This window comes from Budorcas taxicolor, chromosome 1, assembly GCF_023091745.1.
Source record: "Budorcas taxicolor isolate Tak-1 chromosome 1, Takin1.1, whole genome shotgun sequence".
Lineage (NCBI taxonomy): Eukaryota > Metazoa > Chordata > Mammalia > Artiodactyla > Bovidae > Budorcas > Budorcas taxicolor.
Window position 1 is genome coordinate 71,155,283 of NC_068910.1, and position 21,877 is coordinate 71,177,159.

Genomic DNA, 21,877 nt, shown 5'->3' on the forward strand with positions numbered 1-21,877 from the left:
TCTTTCTAGATTCCACATGTAAGTGATATCATACATTATTTGTCTTTTCTGTCTGACTTAATTCACTTAATGCTCTCAAGGTTCATCCACATTGTTGCAAATGGCACGATTTCCTTCTTTCTCATGGCTGAATGATATTCTACTGTATATATACCATATTTTTTTTATCTACTCATCTGTAGACATATACTAAAGGTTTTTTCCATATATTGGCTATTGAGAACAATGTTGTGATTAACATGGAAGTGTAGCTATCTACTTGAGAACTTGATTTCATTTCCTTTAGAAAAATACCTGGAAGTAAAATTGCTAGGTCATATGATAGTTTTATTTTCAATTTTTTGAAGACTACCTATATTATTTACCACAGTGGCTGTACCAATTTATGATTCCACAAACGTACACAAGTTTCCTTTTTCTCTACGTCCTCACCAATACTTATCTCACTTGTCTTGATGATAACAGTCTTTCCAACAGGTATGAGATGAGATAATATCCCATTGGCATTTTTGTTTGCATTTCTCTGATGATTAGGGGTGTCAAGCACCTTTTCGTATACTTCTTGGGCATTCTATGTGTTCTTTGTGAAAATGTTTGTTCAGTACTTCTGCCCATTTCTTAGTCAGATTACATGGGGGTTTTGCTATTGTGTTGTATATGTCCTTTACATATTTTGAATATTAACTCCATTTACTCATTCCATTGGTTTCCTTTTCATTTTGTTCATTGTTTCTTTTGCTGTGCAGAAGCTTTTTCCTTTGATTGATCCCACTTATTGCTTTTTATTTTTGCTTTTCAGGGCATATACAAGAAATCATTGTCAAGACCATCATCAAGGAGTTTTTCCTCCTGTTTTCTTCTAGGACTTTTATGATTTCAGGTTTTCTGTTTAAGATAATTCATTTTGAGTTAATTTGTGTAAGTGGTATAAGATAAGATTCCAACTTTATTCTTCTGAATGTTGTCATTCAGTTTTTCCATCACCATTTACTGAGGTATTACCCTTTTCTTGTTACATATCCTTGAATCTTTTGTAAAATATTATTTGGTCATATACTCATGGTTTATTCCTGGATTCTAGGTTCTGTTCTTTCCATTTCTCTTTCCATTAGTCTGTGAGCTTTATTTTACACAAAATATTCTTTTGTTTACTATTTATAGTTTAGTTTGAAATCAGGAAATGTGATGGCTCCAGCTTTGTTCTTGTTCTCAGAACTGCTTTGAATATTGGAGTCTTGTCCCATACAAATTTTAAGATTGTTCTTTGTTGTTTCTGAGAAAAATCCAATTGGAATTTTAATAGGAATTGTGTTGAGTCTATAGGTAGTTCTGGGTAGTATGTACATTCTAACAATATTAATTCTTCTGGGCCATGAAAATAGGATAATAATCCATATATTTGTGCATGCAGCAATATCTTTCAACAAAGTCATAGTTTTCAGGGCACAGATCTTTCATAACTTTGGTTAAATTAGTTCCTATGTATTTTGTTGTTTTGATGCTATGGTGAATGGGGTTGTTTACTTCTTTTTCATATAGTTCATAGTTAATGTATAGAAATCCTGTAGATTTCTCTATTGATTTTGTATCCTGCAATGTTACTGAACTTGTTAAATAGTTTTAACAGTTTTAGGGGGAGTCTTTAAGATGATCTATATATAAAATTATATCACCTGCAAACAAAGACAATTTCATTTTTTTCTTTCTGATGTACTTCTTTCTTTTTTTTAATTAATTAATTTATTTTAATTGGAGGCTAATTACAATATTGTGGTGGTTTTTGCCATACATTGACATGAATCAGCCATGGGTGCATACGTCTCCCCCATCCTGAATCCTCCCTTCTACCTCCCTCCCCATCCCACCTCTCTGGGTTGTCCCAGTGCACCAGCTTTGAGCACCCTGTTTCATGCATCGAACTTGGACTGGTCATCTATTTCACATATGGTAATATACATGTTTCAACGCTATTCTCTCAAATCATCCCACCCTCGCCTTCTCCCACAGAGTCCAAAAGACTGTTCTATACATCTGTGTCTCTTTTGCTGTCTGTCATATAGGGTTGCCATTACCATCTTTCTAAATTCCATATATATGCATTAATATACTGTATTGGTGTTTTTCTTCCTGACTTACTCCACTCTATATAACAGGCTCTAGTTTCATCCACCTCATTAGAACCGATTCAAATGTGTTCGTTTTAACAGCTGAGTAATATTCTATTGTGCATATGTACCACAGTTTTCTTATCCATTCATCTGCTGATGGATATCTAGGATGCTTCCATGTCCAGGCTATTGTAAACAGTGCTGTGATGAACACTGTGGTACACATGTCCCTTTCAATTCTGGTTTCCTCAGTGTGTATGCCCAGCAGTGGGATTGCTGGTTCATATAGCAGTTCTATTTCCAGATTTTTAAGGAATCTCCACACTGTTGTCCATAGTGGCTGTGCTAGTTTGCATTCCCACCAACAGTTTAAGAGGATTCCCTTTTCTCCACATCTCCAACATTTATTTTTTGTAGACTTTTTGATAGTAGCCATTCTGACTGGCATGATATGGTACTTCACTGTGGTTTTGATTTGCATTTCTCTGAAAATGAGTAATGTTGAGTATCTTTCAATGTTAGCCATCTGCATGTCTTCTTTGCATTAATGTCTATTTAGTTCTTTGGCCCATTGTTTGATTGGGTCATTTATTTTTCTGGTATTGAGCTGCATGAGCTGCTTGCATATTTTGAGATTAATTCTCTGTCAGTTGCTTCTTTTGCTATTATTTTCTCCCATTCTGAAGGCTGTCTTTTCACCTTGCTTATAGTTTCCTTTGTTGTGCAAAGCTTTTAAGTTTAAATTAGGCCCTATTTATTTATTTTTGCTTTTATTTCCATTACTCTGGGAAGCGAGTCATTGAGGATTTGCTGTGATTTATGTCAGAGAGTGTTTTGCCTATGTTTTCCTTTAGGGGTTTTATAGTTTCTGGTTTTACATTTAGATATTTAATTCATTTTGAGTTTATTTTTGTGTATGGTGTTAGAAAGTGTTCTAGTTGCATTCTTTTATAGGTGGTTGACCAGTTTTCCCAGCATCACTTGTTAAGGAGATTGTCTTTGTTTCATTGTATATTTTTGCCTTCTTTGTTAAAGATAAGGCGTCCATAGGTGCATGGATTTATCTCTGGGCTTTCTATTTTGTTCCACTGATCTATATTTCTGCCTTTGTGCCGCTACCATACTGTCTTGATGACTGTAGGTTTGTAGTATAGCCTGAAGTCAGGCAGGTTGATTCCACCAGTTCTATTCTTCTTTCTCAAGATTGCTTTTCTATTTGAGGTTTTTTGTATTTCCGTACAAATTGTGAAATTATTTGTTCTAGTTTTGTGAAAAATACTGTTGGTATTGCATTGAATCTATAGATTGCTTTTGGTAGTATACTCATTTTCACTATATTGATTCTTCTGGTCCATGAACATGGTATATTTCTCCATCTATTTGTGTTCTCTTTAATCTATTTCATCAGTGTTGTATAGTTTTCTATATATAGGTCTTTGGTTTCTTTAGGTAGATTTATTCCTAAGTATTTTATTCATCACAATGGAAAATGGGATTGTTTCCTTAATTTCTCTTTCTGATTTCTCATTGTTAGCATATAGGAATGCAAGGGATTTCCATGTATTAATTTTATATCCTGCAACTTTACTATATTCATTCATTAGCTCGAGTAATTTTCTGATGGTGTCTTTAGGGTTTTCTATGTAAAGGATCATGTCATCTGCAAGCAGTGAGAGTTTACTTCTTTTGCAATCTGGATTCCTTTCATTTTTTTTTCCTCTCTGATTGCTGTGGCTAAAACTTCCAAAAGTATGCTGAATAGTAGTGGTAACAGTGGCACCTTTGTCTTGTTCTTGACTTTAGGGGAAATGATTTCAATTCTTCTCCTTTGAGGATAATGTTTGCTTTGGGTTTTTCATATATGGCTTTTATTATGTTGACATATGTTCCTTCTATGCCTGCTTTCTGGAGAGTTTTTATCATAAATGAGCATTGAATTTTGTCAAAGGCTTTCTGTGCATCTACTGAGATAATCATGTGGTTTTTATTTTTCACTTTGTTAATGTGGTGTATTACATTGATTGATTTGTGGATATTGAAGAACCCTTGCATCCCTGGGATAAAGCCCACTTGGTCAAGATGTATCATCTTTTTAATATGTTGTTGGATTCTGTTTGCTAGAATTTTGTTGAGGATTTTTGCATCGATGTTCATCAGTGATATTGGCCTGTAGTTTTCTTCTTTGGTGGCATTTTAGAATGGTGGCCTTATAGAATGAGTTTGGGAGTTTACCTTCCTGTGCAATTTCCTGGAAGAGTTTCAGTGGATAGGTGTTCAGTTCAGTTCAGTTCAGTCACTCAGTCGTGTCTGACTCTTTGCAACCCCATGAATCACAGCACACCAGGCCTTCCTGTCCATCACCAACTCCCAGAGTTCACTCAGACTCACGTCCCTCAAGTCAGTGATGCCATTGAGCCATCTCATCCTGGGTCGTCCCCTTCTCGTCCTGCCCCCAATCCCTCCCAGCGTCAGAGTCTTTTCCAATGAGTCAACTCTTCGCATGAGGTGGCCAAAGTATTGGAGTTTCCGCTTCAGCATCATTCCCTCCAAAGAAATCCTAGGGCTTATCTCCTTCAGAATGGACTGGTCGGATTTCCTTGTGGTCCAAGGGACCCTCAAGAGTCTCTTCCAACACCACAGTTCAAAAGCATCAATTCTTTAGCGCTCAGCTTTTTTCACAGTCCAACTCTCACATCCATACATGACTACTGGGAAAACCATAGCCTTGATTAGATGCACCTTTGTTGTAACTCCATTTTGTTTACAAAATTTTGGATCATCTGTACTGTCATTATTCTGAATTCTTTTTCAGGTAGACTCCCTATCTCCTCCTCATAGTTCCTCATAGCTCATAGTTCCTCTTTATTGTTGAGCCTGCTCCCTGTGGGTGGGTTGGACAAGTGTCTTGTCAAGGTTTTCTGGTAAGGGGAGATTGCATCTGTGTTCTGGTGGGTGAAGTTGGATCTCTTCTCTCTGGAGTTCAATGAAGTGTCCAGTAGTGAGTTTTGAGGTGTCTATGGGTTTGGCCATAGTTCATCAGGCACTCTATCTATCAGATCTAGACCCTTAAATCTATTTCTCACTTCCACTGTATAATCATAAGGGATTTGATTTAGGTCATACCTGAATGGTCTAGCGGTTTTCCCTACTTTCTTCAATTTAAGTCTGAATTTGGTAATAAGGAGTTCATGATCTGAGCCACAGTCAGCTCCTGGTCTTGTTTTTGTTGACTGTATAGAGCTTCTCCATCTTTGGCTGCACAGAATATAATCAATCTGATTTCGGTGTTGACCATCTGATGATGTCTATGTGTAGAGTGTTCTCTTGTGTTGTTGGAAGAGGGTGTTTGCTATGACCAGTGCATTTTCTTGGCAAAACTCTATTAGTCTTTGCCCTGCTTCATTCCACATTCCAAGGCCAAATTTGCCTGTTACTCCAGGTGTTTCTTGACTTCCTACCTTTGCATCCCAGTCCCCTATAATGAAAAGGACATCTTTTTTGGGTGTTAGTTCTTAAAGGTCCTGTAGGTCTTCATAAAACCATTCAAATTCAGCTTCTTCAGCATTACTGGTTGGGGCATAGACTTGGATAACTGTGATATCAAATGGTTTGCCTTGGAGACGAACAGAGATCATTTTGTCATTTTTGAGATTGCATCCAAGTACTGCATTTTGGACTCTTTTGTTGACCATGATGGCTACTCCATTTCTTCTGAGAGATTCCTGCCTGCAGTAGTAGATATAATGGCCATCTGAGTTAAATTCACCCATTCCAGTCCATTTTAGTTGGCTAATTCCTAGAATGTCGACGTTCACTCTTGCCATCTCTTGTTTGACCACTTCCAATTGCCTTGATTCATGGACCTGACATTCCAGGTTCCTATGCAATATTGCTCTTTACAGCATCTGTATGCAGGTCAGGAAGCAGCAATTAGAACTGGACATGGAACAACAGACTGGTTCCAAATAGGAAAAGGAGTACATCAAGGCTGTATATTGTCACCCTGCTTATTTAACTTCTATGCAGAGTACATCATGAGAAATGCTGGGCTGGAAGAAACACAAGCTGGAATCAAGATTGCTGGGAGAAATATCAATAACCTCAGATATGCAGATGACACCACCCTTAGGGCAGAAAGTGAAGAGGAACTAAAAAGCCTCTTGACTAAAGAGAAAGAGGAGAGTGAAAAAGTTGGCCTACAGCTCAACATTCAGAAAACGAAGATCATGGCATCTGGTCCCATCACTTCATGGGAAATAAATGGGGAAACAGTGGAAACAGTGTCAGACTTTATTTTTTAGGGGCTCCAAAATCACTGCAGATGATGATTGCAGCCATGAAATTCAAAGACGCTTACTCCTTGGAAGGAAAGTTATGACCAACCTAGATAGTATATTCAAAAGCAGAGACATTACTTTGCTAACTAAGGTCCGTCTAGTCAAGGCTATGGTTTTTCCAGTGGTCATGTATGGATGTGAGAGTTGCTCTGGGAAGAAGGCTGAGTGCTAAAGAATTAATGCTTTTGAACTGTGGTGTTGGAAGAGACTCTTGAGAGTCCCTTGGACTGCAAGGAGATCCAACCAGTCCATTCTGAAGGAGATCAGCCCTGGGATTTCTTTGGAAGGAATGATGCTAAAGCTGAAACTCCAGTACTTTGTCCGCCTCATGCGAAGAGTTGACTCATTGGAAAAGCCTCTGCTGCTGGGAGGGATTGGGGGCAGGAGGAGAAGGGGACGACCCAGGATGAGATGGCCGGATGGCATCACTGACTGATGGACGTGAGTCTGAGTGAACTCTGGGAGTTGGTGATGGACAGGGAGGCCTGGAGTGCTGAGATTCATGGGGTTGCAAAGAGTCGGACATGACTGAGTGACTGAACTGAACTGATGGGTTTGGCCTGGCTTTGGGAAGCCTGTATTTTAATGCTCAGGGCTGTGTTCTTGCTCTGCTGGAGAATTAGTGTGGTATGTCTTGCTCTGGAACTTGTTGGCTCTTGGGTGGAACTTAGTTTTAGTGTAGGTATGGAGGCTTTTTGGTGAGCTCTTGTCTATTAATGTTCCCTGGAATCAGGAGTTCTCTGATGTTCTCAAGTTTTGGAGTTAACTCTCTTGCCTCTGGCTTTCAGTCTTTATTCTTACAGTATCCTCAAGACTCTCCATCCATACAGCACAGATGATAAACATCTAGGTTAATGGTGAAATAGTTGGACTATAAAAAAAACTGAGCACTGAAGAACTGATGCTTTTGAACTGTGGTGTTGGAGAAGACTCTTGAAAGTCCCTTGGACTGCAAGAAGATCCAAGCAGTCCATTCTAAAGGAGATCAGTCCTGGGTGTTCACTGGAAGGACTAATGTTGAAGCTGAAACTCCAATCCTTTGGCCACCTGATGTGAAGAGCTGACTCATTGGAAAAGACCCTGATGCTGGGAAAGACTGAGGGCAGGAGGAGAAGGGGACGACAGAGGATGAGATGGCTGGGTGGCATCACCAACTCGATGGACATGAATTTGTGTAAACTCCAGGAGTTGGTGATGGACAGGGAGGCCTGGTGTGCTGCAGTTCATGGGGTCACAAAGAGTCAGACAAGACTGAGAGACTGAACTGAACTGAACTAATGGTCAAACAATTCTCCACGGTGAGGGGTCACCCAGATAGGTTTACAGAGTTACATGGTGCCCTCCACCAGTGTTCAGAAGTTGTCTTGTGGAAGTTGCTCAGTGTTCAAATGATCTTTTGATGAATTTGAGGGGGAGAAAGTAGTCTCCTCTCTTATTCCTCCACCTTCTTGGGACTGCCTGTACATCTTTGTTTTACTTATCTTTCTTGCCTGATTTTTCTGGCTAGGATTTCTGTGCTATGTTAAGTAGGAATCATGAAACTAGGACCCTGTTCCTTGCTTTATAGGCTAGGAACCTACAACTTTTCACCATTGAGTATGATGTTAGCTGTGTGCTTGTCACATATGGTCTATATTTTACTGGCATGTGTTCCACCCACACCCAATTTGTTGAGTTTTTATCATGGAAAATATTGTTGTTGTGCAGTCATTCAATCATGTCTGACTGTGACCCCATGGACTGCAGCATGCAAGGCTTCCCTGCCCTTAACTATCCCCAGGAATTTGTTCAAGCTCAAGTCCATTGAGTCAGTGATGTCTTCCAACCCTCTCATCCTCTGTCACCCCTTTCTCCTGTAACAGGGTCTTTTCCAATGATTCGTCTCCTTGTTTCAGATGGCCAAATTATTGGAGCTTCAATTTCAGCATCAGTCCTTCCAGTGAATAGTCAGGGTTGATTTCCTTTAGGAATGACTAGTTTGATCTCCTTGCTGCCCAATGGACTCTCAAGAGTCTTCTCCAGCACCACACTCAAAAGCATCATTTTTCAGTGCTCAGCCTTCTTTACAGGCCAATTCTCACATCTGCACATGACAGCTGGAAAAACCATAACTTTGACTATACAGACCTTTATCAGCTAAGTCATATCTCTGCTTTTTAATATACTGTCTAGTTTTGTCGTAGCTTTCCTTCCAAGGAGCAAGGATCTTTTGATTCTGTGGCTATAGTTACGACCTGCAGTGATTTTGGAGGCCAAGAAAATAAAATCTGCCGCTGGGTCCTCTTTTTCCATTTGCCTTGAAGTGATGGGACTGCATGTCATGATCTTAGCTTTTTGAGTGTTGAACTTCAAGCCAGCTTTTCCACTCTCCTCTTTCACCCTCCTTAAGTGGCTCTTTAGTTTCTCTTCATTTTCTGGTATTAGAATGATATCATCTGCATATCTGAGGTTGTTGATATTTCTCCCAGAAATCTTGATTCCAACTTGTGATTCATCAAGCCCAGCACTTCGCATCACATACTCTGCATATAAGTTAAATGAGCAGGGTGACAATATATAGCCTTAACATACTCTTTTTCCGAGTTTGAACCAGCCCATTGTTCCATCTCCTGTTCTGTTACTTCTTGACATACACACAGGTCAAGAAAATGTTTATCTTTTATCAAATATTTTTTAATCTAATGAGATATTAGTTTGATTTTGTCTCTCACTTAATTGTTACATATCACATTTGTTGATTTGCATGTAGTGAACTGTCTCTACATCTCAAAAATATATTCAGCTCAGTCATGTTGTATGATTCTTTTAATGTGCCATGGAAATTTGGTTTGCCAGCATTTTGTTAAGAAATTTTACATTCATATTCATCAGGGATATTTAAGTGCTCCAACATTGGGTATATATGTATATTTATGATTTTTATAGCTTTTTATCATTATATAACAACTCTCTTTGTCTTGTTACCATTTTGGTGTTAAACTTTATTTTGCCTGTTATAAGTATAGCTATTTCTACTTTCTTTAGGTTTCCACTTTCAGAGAATATCTTTTTCTATTACTTCATTTTGGGCCTACGTGTGTCCTTAAAGATAAGGTGAATCTCTTATTGGTAGCATATAGTTAGATTTTATTTTTTATTCCTATTTTGAGTACTTATTGATTGGTAAGGACTTAGTAGGGCTTCCCTTGTAGTCCAGCTGATAAAGAATCTGCCTGTAATGTGGGAGACCTGGGTTCAATCCCTGGGTTGGGAAGATGCCCTGGAGGAGGGCATGGCAACCCACTCCAGTATTCTTGCCTGGAGAATCGTCATGGACAGAGGAGCCTGGTGGGCTACAGTCCATGGTATCACAAACAGTTTGACATAACTGACTGACTAACCACAGCACAGCACAAGCACTCACTAATGTCTATTATTTTCTGGCTATTTTACAGTTCCCTTGTTCCTTCTTTCCTCTTTTATTATCTTCCTTTGTGAACTGAAGATTTTCATTAGTGGTATGCTTTGATTCTCTTCTCTTTATCTTTTGTGAATCTGCTGTATGCTTTTCTTTTGTGGTTACCATGAAGCTTATATAAAACATAGATATAACAGTCTATTTTATACTGACAACAACTTAACTTCAATCACATTAAAAATTCTGCCCCTTTGCTCCCCCCACTTTCCGCATCACAATTTACCTCCTTTTAGGGTGTGTATTCAATAACACATTATTTTAGCTATATGTTTTTAAGCCTCTTGTCTTTTAACCTAGAGTTAAGTGTTTAACACATCACCATACCACGATATAAAATATTCTGAATCTGACTAAGTACTTACCTTTAACAGTGGTGTTGTATATTTTTACATATTTTCATGCTATAAATTAGCTTCCTTTTATTTCCTCTTGAAAAACTCCTTTAGTATCCCTGGTAAGGCATTTACAGCAGTGATGAACGCCCTCAAATTTTGTTTTACAGTCCAAGTCTTTATCTTGCCTTCATTTCTGAAGGATAATTTTATCAGGTAAATGATTCTTGGTTGGCATTTCTTTCCTTTTTTCTTTCACCTCTTTAAATATATCATCTCATTTTTTCCTGGCCTGTAAGTTTCCTGCTAAGACGTCCAATGATAACCTTGTGGGACTTTCCCTTGTAAGCTATAAACTTCTTTTCTCTTGCCGGTTTTAAGATTTTCTCTTTGTCTTTGATTTTTGACAATTTTATTATAATGTATGTGTCTTGGAGAAAATCTCTCTAATTTTGTTTAGTGACTTATGAGCTTCGTGAACTTAGATATCCAAATTTCTCTCCAGATTTGGGAATTTCTCAGTCATTATTTCTTTAAATAAGCTTTTCATCCCCTCCTTTCTCTTTTCTTATTCTAGAACTCAAATAATGTGCAAATTGGTTCTTTTATGGTAACCTATATTCGTGAAGGTTTTCTTCACTCTTTATTATTCTTTGCTCCTCTGTTTTTCTTGATGGATAACTTCAAAAGTCCTTCCTACTGTCTAGTTCATACAGTTTTTTCATCTGCTTGATCTGTTCTGCAGATATTATGACTTTTTTATTTCATTTATTGTATTCTTCAGCTTCAGAATTTCCATTTGGTTCTTTTTTATTATTTATATCTTTGTTGACCTTTTGTTTGTGTGTTGTTTCCTTGATTTGTTTGAACTCTGTATTGTAACCTAATAAGTTTTCTTAAAACAGTTATTCTGATTTCTTTATCAGTTAAATCAAAGCTCTCCATGCCTTTGCCATCAGTTACAAAGAGACTTTTGTGATCTTTGATGGTTTCATGTATCCTTGATTCTTCACATTCTTGAAGTTTTATATTGCTGTCTTCACTTTTGAAGTAGCAGTTACCTCTTCCAGCCTTTACAGCTGTCCTCTCAGATGTGTCCAAACTTGTGAAATTTTTGCTCCAACAGAGTGCTGAAACTTGTAGGAAGGGAGGCCCTTTCGAGGGCCTGAGAGTGGGCTCTTGCCTAACACTTGGAGATGAATTGTCCGAGGAGACACACATGCTGACAAAGCAAGAGACTTCACTGGGAACAGGTGTCCGGGCAGAGAGCAGCAGGGTAAGGGAACCCAGGAGAATCGCTCTGCCACATGACTCACTCTCAGGTCCTACAGCGATGGGACTAGTTTCTGGGTTGTCTCTGGCCACTCATGCTGATTCAGGGTCCTTCCTGGTGGTGCATGCATTGCTCATTCAAGGTGATTTCCAGCAAGGAGGGTTCTGAGAGGTTGGTAGGACATATGGACTGGCATCTCCTCTCTCCTTTTGACCTTTCCTGAATTCTTCTGGCTGGTGATATCTTGTTAGTTCCACATTTGTTACCAGGACCTCCTGCTGTAAGATGGCTCATGCAAGTGGCTACTATCTTGCCTGGCCAGGGTGGGTGGTTTCAGTCAGTGTTTCCCCTACAAAATTTCTTCTCTGGAAACCTGAATTTCCACAAAGACTCTCTCATCATAAGCTATTGTCTAAAAAGTGTTTTCCAGGGTCTCCTGGATGACAGCCAAGAAGGATCAAAGCAAGTTCGAGGGCCACTGTGGGACCCTCATCAGGGATCAAAGTCTATACCTATTATCAGGTACATAGATGAGGGAGATTCCTCCTGGGTATCTTGTGCATGGGTCTGATTCCACAGCTCCCACAGAGACACATTTGTCTATCCATGGGTGTTGAATTATTGTTGCTGTGGGGGAGACAAAAATGAGTGAGGTCAGAAACAAGTGATGATGCTGAGGTCACTCCTGGTGTCTCTTCTTATAAAGTGTAATACTTCCATCATGAGGACTCTACTCTCATGACCTTATCTAAACCTAATAACCTCCTAAAGGATCCATCACCAAATACTATCACATGAAGGATGAAGGCTTCAACATACAAATTTGGGGGGACACGATCAAGACCACGGATTTTCAACGTGGTGCTAGTGGTAAAGAACCTGCCTGCTAGTGCAGGAAATGGAAGACATGTAGTTTCAATTCCTGGCTGGGGAAGGTTCACTGGAGGAGGTCATGGCAACCCACTCTACTATTCTTACCTGGAGAATCCCATGGACAGAGGAGCCTGGCAGGCTGCAGTCCATGGGGTCACAAAGAGTCAGACATGACTAAAACAACATAGCAAGCGGGCACACAATCCAGTCCATAGCATCCTATAAAAATTATTTTCAAATTCTGCTCGACCCCACAAAAGTTAGATCAACCTACAGGATTTTGTATAAGATCCCAGCGGGAAGGACACTCAGAAGCAAAAGAGGAAAGAGACTCAGAATGGAAATGAAATCTCTTCTGTTGCTTGAGCAAACCTCCCACCAAAAGTAGTTACAAAGGAAATGTTAATTAGTCTGCAATAGCACCCAGAAATGGGCCAAAGTACCAGTTACAAGTAGTTGAAAGGAGCCTGGCAGTTCTTTCCCAAGGAGTCTAATCTTTGTCATTTCAATAGGGCTAAGTACCTGTGGCATTCTCAGATGGTAAAGAATCTGCCTGAAGTTTGGGAGATCTGGGTTAGATCCATGGGTCTGGAAGATCCCCTGGAGAAGGGAATGGCAACCCACTCCAGTAGTCTTGCCTGGAGAATTTAATGGACAGAGGATCCTGGCAAGCAACAGTCCATGGGATCGCAAAGAGTCTGACGTGACTGAGTAACTTTCACTTTCACTTTTTTCACCTGGGGCAGTGCTGAGCTGATGTATTATATTATCTGTCAATCCACAATTTACTATAGAAAAAAAAAAAATCAAAACATAATCAGGCAGGCCAGAACATACAGGTATACACTCACACACACCTAGTCTCAAACAGCATAAATTACCTGAAAGTGTCTCAATTAAACAGAATTATAGCCTCCTTTAAACTGCAATCATAGCCATTATGTATCATCGAACAGAAATCAGTTCCCTGGGAGATGTCCTGATTAAGCAGATTTCCCAATTAAACCTGTCGCAGTTAAGTGGAGCATACCATTCTGATTAGATTCCTAATTTATATGGGAGGCTATATACTTTATATATAAAGGGAAAAGGGGAGTTGAAGGAAATTGTCAGCCGCTAAAATTTCTCCCTGTGCATTTTTCTTTCCGACAGCAAACCTTCCCCCTTCCCTGACAAACAGAGGCACTTACTCGCCGAAGTAGTTGTAAACCTCCTAAATAAAATATGAAATGTGCCTTATGGAGTCACAGCTGCCCTTCAAGAACTGTCAGAAGCATCATAATGATCCCCTGTGGGGCAGACCCCGTGATGGGTCAGCGGCTAAGAGAGGAACACAAAGGAGAAGAGTGGGCGCAGTGTCCAGACTGGGACACACAAAGTCTTTTGTACTTTTTCAAAAAATATTTTGCAGCATGCTTTGTCACAAATACAAGTTAATAAATAAATGCGTGAATAAGTGAATGGCACACCAGACTGTGGGGGCAGGATGAAAAGTTAAAGCCCATCACTTAAAACAGATAGTGGCTGGGAAGCTGCTGTATAACACATGAAGCTCAGTTTGGTGCTCTGTGAGGACCTAGAGGGGTGGATGGCCGGTGGGAGGGAGGCCCGAGAGAGAAGGGATATATGTATATGTGTAACTGCTTCCGGTAGTACAGCAGAAACTAGCATAACATGGTAAAGCAATTATACTCCAATTTGAAAACTAAATTTTAAAAAAAAAAGCATGTCACTGTTGCATCTGCTGACAACATGAGTCACAAAATAAGGGGAAGTGTTAGCCTCAAAGCTACACTGATAATCTGCAAGTATATTTGGCTTCACCGTTGGCCAAATCACTTGAACAAAGTGTCAAAGGAAATGACAAATCTATAAAAGCCCCATTGAAAGAGTGTTGTGCAAGACTTTCTTAAGAGGCTTGAATACAATCTTACAAGGAGGCAATGATTGGTATGAATTTGAAAATGTCACCTAATGTCTTCAAGTTTCATTTTCCTCATTTATCAAATGTATTACTGAGCTTAATTCCCCGGGAGATGTGTTGTTGTTTTAGTCACTAAGTCATGTCTGACTCTTCCCGATCCCATGGACTGTAGCCCACCAGGCTGTTTTGCCCATGGGATTTCCCAAGCAAGAATACTGAAGTGGTTTGGCACTTCCTACTCCAGGGGATCTTCCCAACCCAGGGATCAAACCCGTGTGTCCTGTGTCTCATGCTTTGCAGGCAGATTCTTCACCACTGAGCCACCAGAGAAGTCTGGGAGATGTTTGGACCAAATAATTTCAGAGGTTCTGGCCAACTTCTATATTTTATAATATTCAAGGCTCCATTAGAAAGACTCACAGAACTTAGCAGAATTGTTATACCCATAATTATGGTCTATTACAGCAGAAGGATACAGATTAAAATTAACAATGGAAAAGGGTGCATAGGAAAGACTCCAGAAGGTACTAGGGACAAGCTTCCAGTTGTCCTTTCCCAGCAGAGTCATGTAAACAACACTTAATTCCAGCAATGATGTTTGGCAATACATATGCAATGTTGTCAATCTGGGGAGCTCACCTAAGCCTTGATGTCAGGTATTTTTCTTAAGGGTCAGTCATGTCAGCATGGGTGACCATCTGCATGGCTAACCTTACCTCTCCAGAGTTCAAGTTGATACTCCAGCCCAAGATCCAGAGCATATGTCACATCACGAGGGTTAACTATCTGGCATAGTCCAAGGCTCCAGTGAGCAAAGATATTCTTAACAGCCAGGAAAGCCCAAAGGCTTAAAGATTACCTTCCAGGAGGTTAACAAAGGTTAGCCTTTCTTTCTGAGTTTCCCTGGTGGCTTGGTGCTAAAGACTCCTCCTACCAAAGCAGAAGATTCAAGAGCCATGGGTTCAGTCCCTGGGTAGGGAAGATTCCCCTGGAGAAGGAAATGGCAACTCACTTCAGTATTCTTGCCTGGGAACTCTATAGACAGAGAAGCCTGCTGGGCTACAGTCCATGGGGTCCCAAAGAGCAGCCATGGCTGAGTATACATATATACAACCTTTCTTTCCAGTGTCCAGTGTTTGGAAAACTGGACCTACAGAGTTAATCCTTTAACACACAATGTCTCTCCATGTTGTCTCAAAATAACTGAAGACTCCCCAAGAAACTGTCCCAAAGAGAAACCAGAGAAGTCACATGGCATTGTGTAACCTAGGCTTGGAAGTCACACAGCATAATTCTGTTCTATTTACCAAGTCAGTCATGAAGACCTCCCGATGTCAAGGGGGTCAGACAGAGACTCCACCTCACAACAGGAGGAATATCAAAGCAATTTGAGACAGATTTTATAAAACCACTCAGTCAAAAATGCACAGGGAAACCTCTTCCTCTCTCTCCTGACTACTAAAAAGTAATTTTTTTTCTTTTTGCCTCAGCCTAAGGAGAAAGCACTGCCAAGTCAAAAGAAATAAACAGGGAGAATTCTTTCAAGGCAAAAATGCAAAGTCTAGGCTCAAACACAGAAACTTCTGTTGGCCTGGGGAGACGCTTTATCTGAATGACTTGGCATCACTGTCTGATGTGGCTGAGGCACCCAGAGACCTCGGGGCTCCTTGGGAGGCTCTGAAGAAGCCCTGGTCCCTTTCACCAGATTTTCCTGAAGGAATTACATCTGTTCATAAAACCTGCCGACTAGACTTCCTTTTTTCTCCTTTTCCTGTTTTTTTTTTTTTTCTTTTCCCTCCTACTTCTAATTCTGTGTATAGAATTCAATGTGAATAGCTTTCTTAAATGCTATCAGTCTTCTTAAAGAAACAACATCTACATAACAAACTTGATAGATGTCTTTGAAGGAAAATACTTGTCTTTGTGTGGATTATGAGGGAAGAGAGACTTGAGATCGCTACTTCTCAGTCCACGATGTTTATGACCTGGCTATATGCCCCATGAAAACAAAGACTTTTTACTTATTCCATTTCGCATTTAATATTTAGCTCGCTACCTTAATTTCAGACTCTTGGAAACTGAATTTTCCTTTGGGGAATGACTCCAAACCTTTCAGAAGACAGAAGGATTATTGACCTCAGAGAAAAAGCCATGGAATTTCCAAACCAGTGAGCCTCTGGCCTGGCTCCAGTGTAGACCCAACCGCCCTCTATAGTGGGGAATCTATGTGGTCTCTGACTCAAAGGATAAGAGCCCAACTCTTCAGAGAACCATCCTGCCCATTCATATCCATCTCCTGACTGGCCACCAGTCACACAAGTGTGCAGAGGGGAAAACAGTCTACAGAAATGTTTATTCAACAGGTAAAGATAGGTCTGTATAATCAAGGCTATGGTTTTTCCAGTGGTCATGTATGGATGTGAGAGTTGGACTAGAAAGAAAGCTGAGTGCCAAAGAATTGATGCTTTTGAACTGTGGTGTTGGAAAAGACTCTTGAGAGTCCCTTGGACTGCAAGGAGATCTAACCAGTCCATCCTAAAGGAGATCAGTCCTGGGTGTTCATTGGAAGGACTTATGTTGAAGCTGAAACTCCAATACTTTGGTCACCTGATGCAAAGAACTGACTCATTGGAAAAGGCCCTGATTCTGGGAAAGATTGAGGGCAGGAGGAGAAAGGAATGACAGAGGATGAGATGGTTGGATGGCATCACTGACTCAATGGACATGAGTTTGGGTGAACTCTGGGAGTTGGTGATGGACAGGGAGGCCTGGCATGCTGCAGTCCATGTGATCTCAAAGAATTGGACATGACTGAGCGACTGAACTGAACTGAACTGAAAGCCAGAGTACAGTGAGGAAGATTCCTAGTGATTCCCTTGCAGATGTCTCTCTTGCAGGGCAATTCTCAATGCAGTCACCTAACAAGGGAAAGCATTTCGGGCAATCTTGGCCTGAAATCTTGCTACAGACAAGGTCTCATTTTAGAGAAGGCCATCATTGGCAATGGCCATCATGGTTTAGAAACTAAACCCTTCCTAAGTAGTTCCATCACATTCCTTTGGATCTTGGTAAACTTTCGTTTCAAAGTGAACATGCGCAGAGCATGGAAGGAGGAAGAAGATGAAGTCAGAGGAGCTTTCTGAACTGGATTATTCTTCTAGGCTTCCAAAGAAAGTAGACTTTGTTGTAGGACTGAGAACATTGTAGATGGTTAAAACACAAAATGATTTTGAAGTTTAATTTAAATTTTGCCCCTTGGCTATTTGTGTTTGTATTTCATTTCACTTAAGCAATAAAGTAGCTTGGACAGTTTCAAGTGCATGGTTAAGCCTTTTAATTTCCTGGCCCTCACGCACTGCTGCTCACATGGCAAGGTGACTGCCCTTGTACTGCAGCTGAATTTTTAAATTGTTCATTGATATCTTTGGTCTAGCATCAGCAAAATATTTTGTATACATATCCTATTGCTACATCCATCCAAACCAAATCTTTATGATATATGTATTGGTCCCTCGATATGGTAGCAATTGCTCTTGTATTTCTGTCAACCACCCCATGACAACCCACAGACAACAATGCTTCAAAGACATGACCCACATCTTAAACAGAATGAAAGGAGCCTTGAAGGAATTCTAAATCCTTTTGTACTTCTGAATAAATTCTTTCTTTGCTGATGCTAGGACTCAGTCACTGCAGAAATATATTTTCCAAATAATAAGGAAGCCATTGTAAGTGTTTGAAGAGTCTTTTTCTTTTCCACAGACTGGAGCTCTTTTATCATCAAGAGTGGTTTCTTTGGAAGTAGATCTTTGTTATCAGAACGCAAGGGCACCAAAAACTGACCAGTGTGTGCATCTGCCTGAGTGTGTCTCACCTTTTCTTTGCCATCTGATTGTGCACCCTTTCCTACTCTGGTTTGTCTCTAGACCAAATGTTTTGTTTTATTTTCAGATTAGCAGAGTATAGAGCCAATATGATGGATGATTCAGGCCTGAGAAATAAAACCTTGTTACCCAAAAGCAGTATCTTCAAACACAGACATAGCTATTCTTGCTTTTTATTATTAATTGGGTCAAAAGAGTGTGACATATGAAAACATAACAGAGGACACACTATCTCTGTTTTGTTTCATTGGCTGTCAACCTCCGTGTGTCATTTTGGAGGACAATTTATATGTAACATTCATGGAACTCAGTATCACTGTGATAAGTGCATTCAAGAGGGCAAGATTAATAAATCCTTGTTCTCACCTTTCAAGGAGCTTACATTCTAGTGAGAAAAACTAAAGAGACAAAAAGCACAGAAAAAATTATAGGTCCATGAGACTAGGAGGAGAAGTGGAGAGAAGCCTGGGAGTTGGGAGGATGTCAGAACTGAACCATGATCTGGAGGCAGAAGCATAAAGTAAATGGAAGAAGGGCTGCTTTAAAAACAGTTTATGTTAGAGTCATTGATGGATGCGAGGATAGGAGATTAGACAAGATCAAGGGTGAGACAGTACCCATACCTGACCCTCCAATTAGGATAATGTCATTCCAGCCTATTTCCCTTTATCATCAAGATATAATCCGAAAATAAGTCACAGAATATGAGGTTGCCAGGTCTGGGATCAGCAAATGATAGCCCACCATCTGCTTCTGTATGGCTTGTGTGTTAAAACTTGTTTATAAATGGTAGCAAATAAAGAATATTTCATAACACAACTTATAAAGCCAAGTTCATGAGCAAAGAACACAGCTATGCATCAATGTCTTTACATATTGTTTGCAGCTGCTTATGTGAAATGATAGCAGAGCTGAGTAGTTGTAGCAGAGAGAGCAAGGACTGCAAAGCCTAAAATATTTACCATCTTACCCTTTTTTTAAATGTATTTATTTTTAAATGGATAATTATTGCTTTACAATATTGTGTTGGTTTCTGCCATACAGCAACATGAATCAGCCACAGGTATACATATGTCCCCTCCCTCTTGAACCTTCTTCCCACCTCCCATGCCATCCCATCCACTCTAGGTTATCACAGAGCACCAAGTCTGAGCTCCCTCCATCATACAGCAAATTCTCACTGGCTGTCTATTTTACACATGGTAATGGATATGTTTCAATGCTACTCTCTCAGTTCGCCCCACCTGCTCCTTCCTTCACTGTGTCCACAAGTCTGTTTATGTCTGTATCTCCACTGCTGCCCTGCAAAGAGGTTCATCGATACAACCTTACCCTTGGAGGAAGTTTGCCTAACCCAGCCCTAATTTGTAGGGTCCTGAGATGTCCGTGCAAAGAGTTGCTGACAGAAAGTAAAGATGATCCTTACTATATATGTTGAGATCCAACAGCCAATAAATCAAAGTGTTTTTTCCACACATCCACTATTTTTGCTTTGTGTACAATAAGACAAAATTGGCCAAAATTTCTCTAGTCACTGAAATCATAAATGCTATCATTTAGATAGCAGAAGGTGATTATTTTCCATCTTTCCAACCAAAGAGCTAAAGAAAATGGATTTAAGGCAGTAAAGATTACAGATATATCAAAAGAAGCATTTCTTAACAACAGGAAGAAGGTTAAACAAGAGTATGAAAGAAGGTTGGGCACCCATTTTCTCTCTGATACTAGAACTTCCTGCCTTTCCAGCTCAGGGAATAAAATAAGATCATGTCACCTGGAAGAGTCAGACAAATATGGCTCTAAATACCGTCTCTTGGAACTTCCCTGGTGGTCCAGTGGCTGAGACTCCATGCTTCCACTGCAGGGGGTTCCCTGTGGTCAGGGAACAAGACCCCGCATGACACAATGAAAACATTCCACATGCCACAGCTAAAGACCCCGTATGCTGCAACTAAGACCAGAACAGACAAATAAAATATTTCAAAAAACAATAAAATAAAGACACTGTCTCTGTCTTCCAAGTAGGATTCTGTATATAGGACAAGGATGTAGAGAACTCCCACTATTTTGTCCCAATGCTGACTACATTATGAAGAAGTTATATAACAAGATCTCTTAAAGAGACTGAAACTGATGCTTATTCCTGCAGCCTCCTTGCCAAACCCTTGGGCCTAAGGACACCTCCACTGACTCCAGCAACAGGGCACAGAAGACAACCAGCCTCAGTTGGATGTGAACATTGTCACTTACCATCCAGCTTAGGGAAGACTGATTGATGTCCGTCCCTCAAAGAGATCCACATCCTAATCATCAGGAAACTCTGTGAATGTGACATTGGATGTCAAAGGGGGATTTGCAGGACCTTCCCTGATGGTTCAGTGGTTAAGACTTCACCTTCCAATTCAGGGGGTGGAGGTTTGATCCTTGGTTGGGGAATTGAGATTCTGCATGCCTTGTGGCCAAAAATACAAGAAACAAGATTGTAACAGATTCAATAAAGACTTTTAAAATGGTCCACGTCCAAACAAAAAACCACACAAAAAAAGAAAAAAGAAGGGATATGATTAAAGGGACAGACCCTGAGATCCCAGAAGTTATCCTGGATTATCTGGGTGAGTCCTAAATATAACCGCAATTGTCCTCAAAAGAGGGAGGCTAAGAAGGGTTTGATCACAACAGAAAGAGAAGGTCATGTATCAACTGAGGCAAGATGCTATGCCCTTGGCTTTGAAGCTAAAAGAAGGGACACAGAGCCAAAGAATGCAAAGAACGCAGCCGTAGAAGCTAGAAAAGCAAAGAAAAGTTTTTTCTCTGAGAGACTCCCGAGGTATCTCAACCCTGCCAGCACCTTGATTTTAGTCCAGAAAAACTGGTATTGGACTTCTGACCTCTGAACTGAAAGAGAATAAATGTGTGTTGCCTCGGGCCAACAAGTCTGTGGTAATTTGTTTCAGTGGCCATTGGAAACTAGTGTGCATCTTCCCCACGCTTCAGTTTTTTTACCTGTAAAAACGTGGATAACAAAGGACCTGCCACAATGGGTTTAAGAGAGGTAAAATTAATTCTTACACATAGAAGCAGCAGGAAGAGGGGGTGGAATAAAGTGCTCCCCTGAGACACAAAGTTAGCAGGAATGCCAAAAATTCAGTAATCAAGATAAATAGCATTTGAGTGCATTATATTTTAAAAAATCACCATTAATAAAAAAATCCTTAACTAGCAAAATATCAAATTTTTAAATAAATACAGCATCTGTATTGCTAATTTTTCCTTTTGCCTCAGGCTCCACTATAGCTCAGCATGGCACTTCTAGTGATACTGTCATTATTTAAAATACTGGTATTTTGTTCATCGTGGATTTTTCAGTATTAATTTTAGTGTTCATTCACCCTGGCCCACGCTAAGTAGAGAGTACTCAGAATAGTGCCCGGCTTCTACCAAGTACTTCAACAGATTTTAGCTGTTATTACTGCTTACTTCTTCCAAGCACTCCACCAGGTTATTCAGGAAATCTAGCTTACAGTCACCCAACAGAAATCAGAAGAGACTTCTCTAACCAAATGAGCCAACTCCAGTCTATCTACCCTATTTGTATAATGGGGAGTTTAATTCTCTGTCTAGCACCACTGAGCACCAAATCCCTTCTATGCCCTTTCTCTGCACCTTGACATCAGTCCTAAGTGCTGGAT